A 13246-nucleotide genomic window follows, 5' to 3' on the forward strand; every position below is an offset into this window, starting at 1 on the left:
TACTCTCCTTCTCCCTCTGCTCCTCCTTTCTGTCTCTCTAAAAAAAGAAAACCAACCAAACAAACAAACAAAAAACACCAATAGAGAAATTTGAACACAGAACCAGAGGTGCAGGAGAGAATTTAGTCCCTACGATTAGAATATAAATCCAAGCCAGTGAAATCAGCCCCACTTGGCTCTCCTCAGGGGGCCGCAGGGCAATGATGACTGAGCAAGCATTTATTTTGCACCTACTATGTGCTGGGAACTTTGCTTATGTCGTTGCATTTATGTAATGTCTTTGGGTGGGAGCCACAGCTGGAAGAAAAGGTGAAGCCCCACAGCGTCTTCAAGGCAGTGACAATCCGAGGATTTTGCCCCCGCCCTCTGTCCAGCTGGGACAACCTGCTGTGCTCCCCACCAGGCCTCTCGGCAGCTCCCCCACTCCACGTGTTGGATTCCTCTGAAGTGACAAATTGCAGAAATAAGGAAAGGCAGAAGGAGAAAGGCTGAAAAGAAGATTGCAAAGAGGAAAAAAAGTGAGACAAGCAAGGAAAAAGTAAAATAAAAATGAAGACTCAGGCGTGACCCAAAAAAGTTATATAGCAAATAAGAAAAAGACCGTGTTTGAAAACAAGCCTTTTGCTCGTCAGGATACTTATTTCTACACCTAAAATGCGTACTCGACCTCAATGACAAAATAGCATGTAATCTAGTCGCATGGGGGAAGGGAACTGGCCCATATTGTCCCAAAGCCATTATGGAAAATGTGACCAGCAGAGGCCTGGTATTTCTTTTCCTGTTCCCAGTCATCTTTGGAGTCAGAGAAGGTGGAAACAATGTTTAACATTTCTAAAACTATGTGGGTGAAGAGAGCTAGGTTCTGATTTCAGGACCTAAATCACAAGCTCTTTGCATTTAATTGTGGCGAACATGAAAGGTTTTTATTAGGTAGGTGTTTATAAAGAAAAATTTAAATAAGCATTAGGGGATTTTAAACCCCTGATGAGGTAGTTACCTGCTGCATTATTTAGAACACTTGGGACTCAAACCGCTGCCCTTTTGTGTGCCAAGCTGCCACTGACTGATGTAAGGGCCTCAGAATTTTTCCCTTAGGAGGTATAATCAATGAAAATCTTTACCAACACCAGTCCCTGCTAGACATCTAAGGGACAAGTTTTCACAGATCATATTAACTCACTAGCACAATAACAGTAGCGCTCATTGTAAGTTGCTAAATTTTGCAAATTAATGAGTGACAAGATGATGGCATAGGTCAGTAATACATATTACGCTTAATTTTCATCAAGTGTTTGATTTGCACGTTACACCTCTGCCTGCCTGAATAAAAAAGGTGATGAGCGTAGAGGCACCAAACATCATTAGCCCTCCATGATTATATTACATTTTTGCATAAAATGAAATGAAACTTTCTGATGTTTTATAATTACTGCAGTGTATTAGCAAAATTTTATTATGCAATTAAAACATTAGCTACAACAAATATAAATATGTTCATGTGTTCTTAATTAGAGCACTTTAATAATTACTGTTCACTTGTGTATAAGTAGTTTACATATGATTAGAAGCACTTACATTAATATAAAAGTGGGATTTCAAACTTTTAGATCTGCCTTTTTTTAGAAATGAGAATGATTATATTACTGAAACGTCTAGTCAAAGGGGTAAATCTGACACTGAACAGCAGTAGAACCCAGTGGTTCTGGGTGCCCGGATCCTGGGTTCAAATCCTAGCCCCGCCACCTATTAGCCAATACACCTGCCACAAGCTGCTTTGCCACTCTGTACCTCAGTTTTCATATTAGTGAAATAGAAATGCCAATTATAATTAAAACACTTCCTAGGCTTGTTGTAAAGATTAAACGCATTGATATATCATGGCATTTAGAATGGCACCTGACACATAATTAGCGCTGCATGAGTGAGGGTGAGTAATATCATTATTACCGCTTGATTGTCAGAGGAGCTATTATTCTAAATTATCAAGATAGGGGTCTTTAATAAGCTTTCTCAAAAGATCTCGAAGACCTCTTTTGGTAGGCAAAGCAAGAAATCAACAGGACATTTTTTTTTTTTTTTTTTTTCTGTTAGAGATGCAAAGTAGAAGCTTGCTGAATCTTGTCAGGCCCATACTACAGGTCTCAGACTTCCAGGCCAAAGGTATAATGAAACAGTACTTAAGAGTAAAAGTGGAGGGCTGCTGAAGAAGGAAAACTTTTCATTCTTCTCCTCCCTGAGGAATTCCTCCACCCTTTCTTCACTCTTCCTCTGGAAGAGGAGCCAATGAGATAGAGTTGAGGGATCTAAGGAGGCCATCTTCATGGGGAATCAGGGAATGGGGCCGCTGTGCATTGGGGTCTCTGAAAGCGCAGATAAATGCCTTGACCTAGGGCCTATTTTCTTATAGCAGAACCATCACTTGCACTCTCTTCTTCAGCCAGCCAGAGTGTGGTAAAAGACTGCTTCAGGGTGTCAGGTAAGGAGAAAAAAACTCCCTTGAGCTTTGTACTCCAGCTCAGCTGACCAGAGTGTTCCTTGGACTCTGGGACAGGAGCCCAGCTAACAGTGAAGTGATAATCTGCTTCCTTGGGCCATCATTCCTTGCTTGTATCTATCTGTCGCAGTTGGCTGTTGTCTGGGGTAGGATTTGGACATTCCTTGGGTCCTTTCACCAAATTCCATCCAAAAACATCCCAGTCTCAACACAATCTCTAACATCATCCAATGGAGAAACTAAGGCCCATGGAGAAAAAAGCAACTTGCCCAAGATCACAAAGTAGTTAGTGGGGGCACTGTGGCTTGAAGTTGTTTCTTGATTCCCAGATTATTATTTAAAAATTAGGTATAATAGTTATAATAATGTGGACAAAATACACACACACACAAAAAAAAACAAAAACCCTAACATCTGGAAATAGAATCTTTAAAGTGCACAAGTATACAATCTACTTTTGTATAGAACTGAGGTCTTAGCCATGCTTTATTTATTATTTCCAAAGTCCTTCTCAGAAAAGCCTCATTTTCCTAGCCAGATTCCCACTTAGGCAATTACATCCTGCTCGTATAAACTGTTTTTATATCTCAATTGGACAGAGCACACTTCCATCTAATTTATCTTGCTCCCCTAATTGGCTTTGCAGGATTGCTGTGTGAGCTTTGAATTGCTGCACTTCCTGTCTGCATTCAGGATGTCCTTAGGGAGCCATTATGTAAATTACTTTTTTCTGTGTGCTAAATGGTGCCCTAGTGCCCTGAAAGAGTTAATTCACCTCAGAGAGGTGAGCAGTTATTCACCCAAGAACCAGGACTGTTACTGACCCAAAGTGGGCCGTAACAATCTGGGCATAAGGCCAATTAGCCGCATGCTGGCTCAGTAGACGTTCAGTGGGTAGGTGCCCAACCATTGTGCATGCCCCATTGGAAACGACTTAACCATGGGGAGCACATGACTTGTTCAACTGAATCCCAGGTCTCCCTAGGAGTAGAAGTTTGAAGTAGATTTGCTTAAGAACACCTATTTAGATTAATGCCTGACTTCTAGGGGGGGGGGGGGGGGCAATCTATTTCTGTTCACAGACGGTCCTAGGAACTCCTGAATATACAAGTTGGTTCTGCAGTGGCCCTTCCCAGACAGGATATCATATTCCCCAAAGGAGCATCTCCGGGGTTCCAACTGAAGGAAAAAATAATGATAGGGTGTTATTCCATCTACTAGGGCTGTTCAGTAGAAATATAACGTGAACCACATATATAATTGTATGTTTTCTGGTATCCATAATAAGTAAAAAAAATAGGTAAAATTAATTTTAATCATATATTTTATTATTTAACCCCACATATCCAAAATATTGTCATTTCAAGATGTAGTTATTATTAAAATATTATTGAGATATTGTATATTCTTTTTTTTTTTTTTTTTTTAATTTTTATTTATTTATGATAGTCACAGAGAGAGAGAGAGGCAGAGACACAGGCAGAGGGAGAAGCAGGCTCCATGCACCGGGAGCCCGACGTGGGACTCGATCCCGGGTCTCCAGGATCGCGCCCTGGGCCAAAGGCAGGCGCCAAACCGCTGCGCCACCCAGGGATCCCAGAGATATTGTATATTCTTTATGTTTGTATGAAGCCTCTGAAATATGGTGTGTATTTTGCAGCTAAAGCACATCTCTTTTTTCTTTTTGGTACTAGCCACATTCCAGGTGGTCAGTAACCGCATGTGGCTAGTGGCTGCCATATTGGACACGCTGAGCTCTGAAAGTTGTCTGAGTTTGTCTAGCCCTAAAAGAAGGTCACATCTTCTTTCCCTTCCACCTGTTTGGTTTGGTTTGCTTTCTTGCCAGGCAAATTCAAATCTCCTGAGCTTGCTCAATTCTTTCTAAGTTTGATCCAGCATATCCAGAATGCTTTGGAGACTTGACCAGTTTTGTTTTGTTTTGTTTTGTTTTGTTTAAAAAAAAAACAAAAAACATTTGCATCATAGGACGTTTGTATGCTTTTTATACCTCAGAATCTTAATTCCTGTAATAAAAGCTAGATTGGAAAATAATGGAAATAGAGCTACATAATAGCCTTTCCAGAAATAAGGAAACTATAAGAGGCAGAGAATCTGTTTCTTTTGTTGTTGTTTTCCTGGAGGTAGAGGGGAGGTGAGAAATACTGGGGAAAATTAATTAAAATGAAGGCCAACAGTTCCATAAAACATTAAGAAAGCACTATAAGCTATGCTCTTAAAGCACAAAGATGAGCAAGCCATAATCATAGCAATTGAAAAGCTTGTGGTTTAGCGGAAGAGACCATCCTGAGGGTGATTTGATATAATATAGAGAAGGCATCAATGAGACTAAGAACAGACTCTATTTGAGCAGTTTGATGTTTCACCTGACCTGGGATGCAAAGACACTTTCCTGGAAAAAAAAAAAGAGTAAACTTTGAATGCCCCAAAGGAGAATCACCAGAGGTAACCAGAGCATCACTTGAGCCCTGAAGCTTCTAAATCATGTTATGAGCTCAGACTTTTTTCTGTAAGTGATGGGAAGCCATGGGGAGTTTCTAAAGGAGCCACCCTATTAGGTTGTAGATGGATCAAATGGATGACTCTGATTGCCTACGGAGGATGGACTCAAGGGTTAGAAGAGGGAGTCTAGTAGGTAGAGCCCTGGAATAGAGGAAAGGAGACAAAGTAAGGGGCTGATAGAAGAGAGCAGGGCATTGACCAAGGGACTGACCAAGGGGGAGTTATGATGGACATACATGAGGTAAAACCAGTAGGTCTGGGTGATTGGTTAGATCCAAGGATAACACTGAAAACAATTAAGCAGAGATTACAGACAGAAAGTCAATTTAGAGGTCAAGATGGTGAGTTCTGTTTTTGAAGAGCCTGAATGTGTTGTGTCTCTGCGACACCCCCTGGATTTTGTCTACAGGCAGTTACTTACACAGGGTTGATGCTTGCATTTGTAGGTAATAAATAACACCTGTTACTTATAGATCACTTACTGAGGTCAAGGACTTTATGTTTGTAACCTTAGTAATGGCCAGAATGAACTTAGGAGACATAAGTTATTATGATAAATTTTACAGTTGTAGAAGATCCAGTATAAGTGTTAACAGTTAGGAGCCAGGATTGAAACTCCAGATTCTCTGAGACTGTGACCTCAAATTGTATTCAGAATTTTATCCTGTGTCATCTGGTTATAATACCATAGAGGAAAATTCGTAAGTGAAGATGATATCACCCAAGATGAAGATGGAACTAAATCTAAAAGTACCTCACTCTTCACAAACATTTAAATACATGAAGATGATGTATTTGCTTACAAATTTACTGTTTGAGTTAAAGGCTTGAAAGAATAGATTGCTCATTATTATAACATTATCACTTAAATATGTTTTCTTTCTAACAATTTTTTATTATAAAGAAAGGTTTAATTAATTGTAAATATTATTTCATTTTAAATATATCCTTTTTTGTAACAAATGGTTCCATAGTCTAATATTTACAATATCTAGAATCCCTTTGCTTTTGCTAATTTATGAAGAAGCCAGATTTTTTTAAAATTTATTTATTCATGAGAGACACACACACAGAGAGAGAGAGAGGCAGAGATACAGACACTGCCTAGAGGGAGAAGCAGGCTCCATGTGGGGAGCCTGACGTGGGACTCGATCCTGGGTCTCCAGGATCAGGCCCAGGCTGAAGGCGGTGTTAAACTGGTGAGCCACCCGGGCTGCCCAAGAAGCCAGATTCTAAGAACAAAAGAATTTAGCTGATAATACTCAGCTAAAAAAGTAAAAAAAGAAAAAGACAACTTAAGACTTGATAACTTCCATAATGTTAAGCGGTCACAGAAGACTGTCACAGTCAGGAAACGAACTTCTTCCATCTACTTACCTGCCACCAATCCCTACATCTATCTCCCACCACTCTTATCTTTTCAATGGTAAGAAAATAAACTATTATAAAGAACTAATGTAATGTAACTTTCCCATGGGATGGTTATCTAGGTCTATTTGTTTTCAGTTTTGGCTGCTATCAGCTAAAACCCAGTGCTTTACAGAGCTGGAGGTCCTCACTCTACCTTCTCAGCCTCCATTTCTATTTTCTCTCCTAAGAGTTTGTTGAGCTATTATTATAGGGTTGCTATCTAGACAAGTAGTGAGATACCCCTTAGGACCTCCTCCCTGTCACCCACTTTCCAGGTCATTGATTACCACCTCCTTACACTAATACTATCCTGACCCATTTTCAGTGGCCTGGCTAGAACCCATTTGACATGACCTTTGGGTGTTACCATTGGATGACTCTCAAGGTCTAGCTCAGCCTGATTAGCTTCTGAGAAATATCCTTACATATTTCTAGCTTCTCTCTTTCAGCACCAGCCTGCCATGGAATTCTCAACCTAGCTCGTGGTCAAAGACGTTCATCCTTCTCTTAATTGATTTTGGCATGTAGGGACTATAATCACGCAGCAGTGTATCTATTATATAAAAGCTTCCCTTTTTGCAGGCATTTCGGAAAGTATTTTTGAAGAGGTAAATGCCAGATGACAAAATAAATGAAGCTTTTCTATTTTCTCAAAAGTCATAAAACAAAAAAAGTGGGGGAAGTTAAAGAAAGTGAAAATGACCTTAGTAAGTCACCGCTAGAATCTCTCCTAAGATTCAAATAAGTTATAATTAAGTACAGGTTGGGTAACCACAAGGGGAATGATCAGTTTAATCAGCTAAGCCTTAATAAAGGCAACTACCAAGGCTCAATCCAGCTCTATCTGTCTTCAGGGTGACAAATAGTGCCCTCAATAACTCATATCTAGTCTGAAACAGATTTGGAGTCCTTCTTCTGATGAGGATGGCCAGGCAGCTGCCCAAGTGACATTTTCGGAAAGAGCTCAGATCTAACTAAATCACCTCATATGCCAGCCTTCCAATGCATCTAGATGCAACCACCATTAAGTAGTACTGGGAACAAAAACCTATGACTTAGCTAATAGAGAGAGCTGTGATTCATTAGCAGGAGTAACTACCTCTATTTACCCCATTACAACCTACTGTCACCATCACCAGAAGTAGAGTCTCATTTATTTTTAGAATTAACAAATATTTGTAGATTATTGCCCATACCTTAGGCACTGCAAAGGCCCTGATACAACCCAAGGGAACATGACAATATGGATAGTCTCTGCCCTCGAGGGGTCCATCTTTTCATGTATTCTGATGGGAGGGAGAAGTACCAGATGCTGTGTCAGTCACAGTATGCGTGAGGTTATGCTACATACACACACACACACACACAAAACAACGTATCTCCCAAAGTTACTGGTTTCTGAAAACAATAGTTTATCTCTCATTTTCACATCATGCCTTTTGCAGTTGAGCTGGAGCTCTGCTCCACATTTCTTCATTCTGGGATTTGGGTTAATAGAGTAATCACTATCTCAAACATTACAGGTCGCTAGAGTCTGACCAAAAAGCACCCTAGAGGGTCTTGCATTAGTAATTCAGTGCCTTGGCCTGGAAGAGATACCTCTTGCTTCTACTCCCAACCTTATAACGAGAGCTAGTCATGTGAACTTACTGAGTGCAAGGATAATGCCTGGGCGGAGAGAGCTGGCGTACCTGAAGAGCTTTAATGACTTCCAGAGACATGCAGGTTCTGAAGTTGAGGAGGAGATGGGTAGAGCCTTGGGGTGTGGCAGCTTCCTGGGCTCCATAGAACAGCACTCTTGGAGCTCTGGGCATCCAAGAGGAAGCCTAGAAGTTGAAGGCCCTGGATAAGGGGATAAAAGAGCAGAAAAAGAAGGGATTCTATTTATTGATTACATACTCTGTCTCAGTCCCTTTCATTTCATTTTATGTTTAAACACTTAAATTTAAGGGATTGAGAAGGAAAACAAAATGTTTAGCCATGAACAGGGAGCTAGAGGTATTCCAATGGTAAACTTGGCTCACTGAGCTGATTTATTTTTTTTTTAAGATTTACTTATTTCTTTGAGAGAGAAAGAGAGAGAGCAAGGGGGAAATGTAAAGGCAGAGAGAGAGCATCATAAGCAAATTTCCCACTGAGTAAGGAGCCCAGCGTGGGGCTCTATCCCAGGACCCTGAGATCATGATCCGAGCTGACATCAAGAGTTGGGGACACTTAACCAACTGAGCCCCCCATGTGCTCCTGAGCTATGATTTAAAACATGGTACCAGATATAACATGGTACATGCAGACTGACAGCTGTGACAATTAATACCTTCTCCAAGGTTCACCTGCATGGATCTCCCCAAGATCTAAGGAGAAACTATAACAATGTAACTCATTTTGGAAATACCTAAAAAGAATAAGGGTTATTCTGTTTTCACCCCCCATGGCTTTAGTTCAGAAAGGTATGAGTACTTTGTGTGATTCTGTGTGACTTGCCTCCAGCCTTCAGAGAGATACCAGTATTTTTTCTACTCCAGGGTACAAAATATTGAAAAACAAAGGCATACAGCTTGGAATGAGGCCAGCAAGAACCCTAAGTTTCTTTTTCTTTCTTTCTTTCTTTCTTTCTTTCTTTCTTTCTTTCTTTCTTTCTTTCTTTCTTTCTTTCTTTCTTTCTTTCTTCTTTTTTCTTTCTTTTCTTCCATTTAGTTTCTTCCACACTTAGATTCTTATATTGCTTCTTCCCTAGATCTTTCTTTCTTCCTTCTTTTTTTTTTTTTTTAAGAATTTATTTAATTATTTGAGAGAGAGAGAATACGAGCAAACATGAGTGGCAGAGAGAGAGGGAAAAGCAGGCTCCCAGCCGAGCAGGGAGCCCAATGTGGGGCCCAATCCCAGGATCCTGAGATCATGACTGGAGCTGAAGGCAGCCACTTCATCAATTGAGCCACCCAGGTACCCCTCCCTAGGTCTTTTTGATACTTCCTTCTCACTAACCCATTCTGCTCATCCTTCTTCTGGTATTGAAAGGATAAAGCACTTGTAGATTTTAGCTTATAATAACAAGTCTCTTTATTTGGTATGTGTGGGGCTTTTTTTTTTTCAACTTTTCTTAAGCTCTTTTATATGTATTGCTTTGCTGTCTTAGAATTAAAGAATGCAGTAAAAAGTTAAAAGATATGGAAGATGTTTCAAAGTGAACAGTTCTGGAGTACATAATTAATATACTAATATTCAGGTAGCTCTAAGCATTTGGAAACCTTTCTCTAGGTGAAGATCTAAATTTTCCCCCCGTTTTTTTGTTTGTTTGTTTGTTTGTTTGTTTGTTTGTTTGGAATTGAGTATTAGAGCCACAGACTTTGTGAATTGGACAATTTCAATTGCCACAGCAGTATCACATGGAAAACAAATAAAACTATATCATAGGATCCCTGAAATGAGATGAATATTTTGGAAGATAGAACTGGTCAAAATGCTGGGAAATTTATATTTATATTTTTGAGGAGATTTGGGGAATGACATATAATGACAGTCAATACTTGATTATCAGAGATCATCTTGGAGGGTGGGTGGAAACTAAGTTACAGATAATCCAAAACCACACTAGTTTAAATACAGTCACCTCTTTACTGCCTCAAAGTAGAAAAGCCAGTTTGCAGATCAAACATTGGATAATGCACAGCTGGCATCTGAAAAGATCTCATTTTCCAGTGAGGCTAAATGATTAAGTAATTATGACATTGGAGTTGAAGGACAGCTCTCCAAGGTGCAGGAGCTAAGGAGCCAAACTTTGGCTAGGGCTGTTAATAGAGTAGATCAAGTGTGATTGTGGGACTCCAGACCTGGAATCCTGTCCTCCAACTCCTGGGGAACTGATCATCAGGACTAATGCCCCAGGGCTTTATTATATGCCTCTATAGGGGAACTGACCTAATCCCAAATCTCTGCTGTATGTTAATCACCTCCATCTGGAAACAGGCTAATCTACAAACCCATTACTCCATAAACGATTTGATCCACCCTCAGATAAACAGGAATTAATGGTATGTGCCCATGTGTATGCTCATTCTAAAAATAATTTTAAAAAATAAGCAGTTTTCTATAATTGAAGGCCTAGAAATTCTATTTAGGACATAAAAAAAACCAACACATTTCTTGGTCCTCATCTTTTAAACCAAATGTAAAAATTCAGATAGTATTGAAAAGCATTCCTAACTGATTTATATACTCCCAAATCTGAAAAAAACTTCTAAGCCTTGTGAAACTCATGATTATATCCCATATGAACAGAAATTTACTTTTCAATAGATATCATTATTGACTCAAATAATGTGTGTTGAGAACCTGCTGTACATCAAGCCAAAAAGCACCTACTGTTAAAGAATATAATGTGTTATGGCTTTGTAAAAAGAGCGCTATATTCTTTTTTTTTTTCTTACTTTTAAACTTTTTATTTTGAACTCATTTTAGACTTATAGAAAATTGCAAGGGTAACATAAGATTTTTCTAATGTAAACATTTTACATAACTATAGCACAATTACCAAAACCAGAAAATTAGCTTTGGTACAATCATATTAATTGTACACCATTTTTAGTTTCACCAGTTTTTTAATGAATATCCTTTTTGTGTGTATGTTCCCAGATCTTATTCAAGATCTCACATTGCATTTACTTTATTATTATTTATTATTATTATTTTTACCTGTTTATTTCTTTAGACTACAAGTATCCCAAAAAAGTAAGCAATGTGAACAATGACAAAAGCTGGAACTTTTTTTAATGGATAAATTTAACATGTAGTCTTGTATAAATTTAAGGTGTACAGAGTTTCTTTGATACATTGTAATATGGTTGCTATTATAATGGTATTTAGCACATCACATACCTGTAATTGTCTATATTCAATATACTTTATATTAGATCTTTGTGGCTTATTTAGTATTTGTTACAGATTTGTACCCTTTAACACCATCAATCTTACTCCCTCACCTTCCATCCCCTGGAAACCACCATTTTGCTCTGTTTTATTTTGTTGTTTTGTTTACAGGTTTGACTTTTTTTAGATTCCACGTATGCATGATATCATGTACTACTTGTCTTTCTCTGACTTATCTCACTTAACATAATGCTCAAGGCCCATGTAGGTGTCACAAATGGCAGGATAACCTCCTTTCTCATGGCTGAATAACATTCTATTGTGTATATACTCTACATAATACCCATAAATAGGATTGCTGGATGATATGGCAGATCTTTTAGGAATTTTTGGAGGAACCGCCATATTATTTTCCATAGTGATTGGACTAATTTATGTTCCCCCCAACAACGTGTAAGGATTTCCTTTTTACCATATCTTCACCAGCACCCGTTGTCTCTTGTTTTCTTGATAATAGCCATTCTAACAGGTGTGAGGTAATAATTCACTGTGATTTTGATTTGCATTTCCCTTATGATTAAGGATGATGAACATCTCCTCAAGTGCCTGTTGGCCATTTTGATGTCTTCTTTGGAAAAAATGTCTATTTTTTTCTTCTGCCCATTTTTTAAGTCATTGTTTATTGTCATTAAGTTGTAGAAGTTCTTTATATATTTTGGATATTAATCCTTTATCCAATATATAGTTTGAAATTTTTTTTCCATTCCATAGGCTTTTAGCTTTATTGTTTGTTTTGCTATGCAGAAGATTTTGAATTCAATGTAGTTCTATTTGTTAATATTTACTTTTGTTGTTTGTGCTTTTGGTGTCATGTCCAAAAAAAAAAAAAAAAATCATAGCCAAGATGAAATCAGTGAGTGCCTTCTCTACATTTTCTTCTAGGAGTTTCATGGTAGTAGGTCTTATATTTAAGTCTTTGCTACATTTGAAGTTAATTTTTGTAACTGGTGTGAGATAGGAGTCCAATTTCATTGTTTTAGATGGATTTTTTTTTTTCCAGTTTTCCCAGCACCATTAGTTGAAGAGCCTATCCTTTCCTCATTGGGTGTTTTTTGGCTCTCTTGTCCAGGATTAATTGACCAATATACTAGGATTTAATTCTAGGCTTTCCATTCCATTGTATTGGCCTATACATCTATCTTTGTGCCAGTACCATAATGTTTTTATTACTATGGCTTTGTAGTATAGTTTGAAATCCAGAAGGGTTATACATCCAGCTTCATTCTTTTTTCTCAGGATTGCTTGGCTATTCAGGGTCTTTTGTGGTTCTACATAAATGTTATAATTGAAGAAACCTATTTTCTCAATTCCAAGTATTTAGGATATTATAGCCAAAAGCTGACAAATACAACACAAAGCATGTACTGGGCAAATAAGAGTTAAAATCTATAAAAAAAAATTATTTTTTGTTTTAAACACTACAAGAGTAATGAATCGAAAGGTTTATTTTCCAAAATAAAGAATGTGTTGTAAAAACAGATTTTATAACAAAGGTAAATTCAATTAGTATGCCAAAATTTCAGTATTATTGAAAAAGCTTTTCTACTTATGATGAAAGTGAACTAATTAATAGTATTAGCCCATACTTTTCAGTTTCCTTTTCAGACTGACCCTTCTCTCCTCTTATCTAACTCAAGATATCCCCCTTGGGGTATCCTAACTTAAAAAGTGGGTTGGCAAAACTATGGCCTATGAGTCAAATCCATACCTCAAACAAAGAATGGGCTTTACATTTTTAAAAGATTATACAAAATAAAGACTATATAAGAGGCTGTATATGACTCACAGAGTCTAAAATATTTATCAGCTAGCCCATTTACAGACCTAATTCACTGACTCCTTATCTGGAATATCCCTAGACTGCTCCATCTTCTTTAATCCTCAAATCCAAATTAGTGT

General features: G+C 38.1%; 2 long non-coding RNA genes across 5 annotated transcripts in view; one reads left to right on the forward strand and one right to left on the reverse strand.

Moving 5' to 3' along the window:
• LOC112668198 (uncharacterized) overlaps window positions 1–13246 on the reverse strand; it is a 150123-nt gene that overhangs the window by 12595 nt on the left and 124282 nt on the right. For all 4 annotated transcript variants that reach the window (XR_007408775.1, XR_007408774.1, XR_007408772.1 and 1 more), the window contains one exon: window positions 8116–8266. This is a non-coding gene — a long non-coding RNA (uncharacterized LOC112668198). The remainder of the gene's footprint in view (window positions 1–8115; window positions 8267–13246) is intronic.
• The window catches only part of LOC112668199 (uncharacterized), a 160574-nt gene that overhangs the window by 7666 nt on the left and 139662 nt on the right, over window positions 1–13246 (forward strand). The gene's annotated exons all lie outside the window — the stretch shown is intronic.

This window comes from Canis lupus, chromosome 36 (genome assembly GCF_003254725.2).
Source record: "Canis lupus dingo isolate Sandy chromosome 36, ASM325472v2, whole genome shotgun sequence".
Classification (NCBI taxonomy): Eukaryota; Metazoa; Chordata; class Mammalia; order Carnivora; family Canidae; genus Canis; species Canis lupus.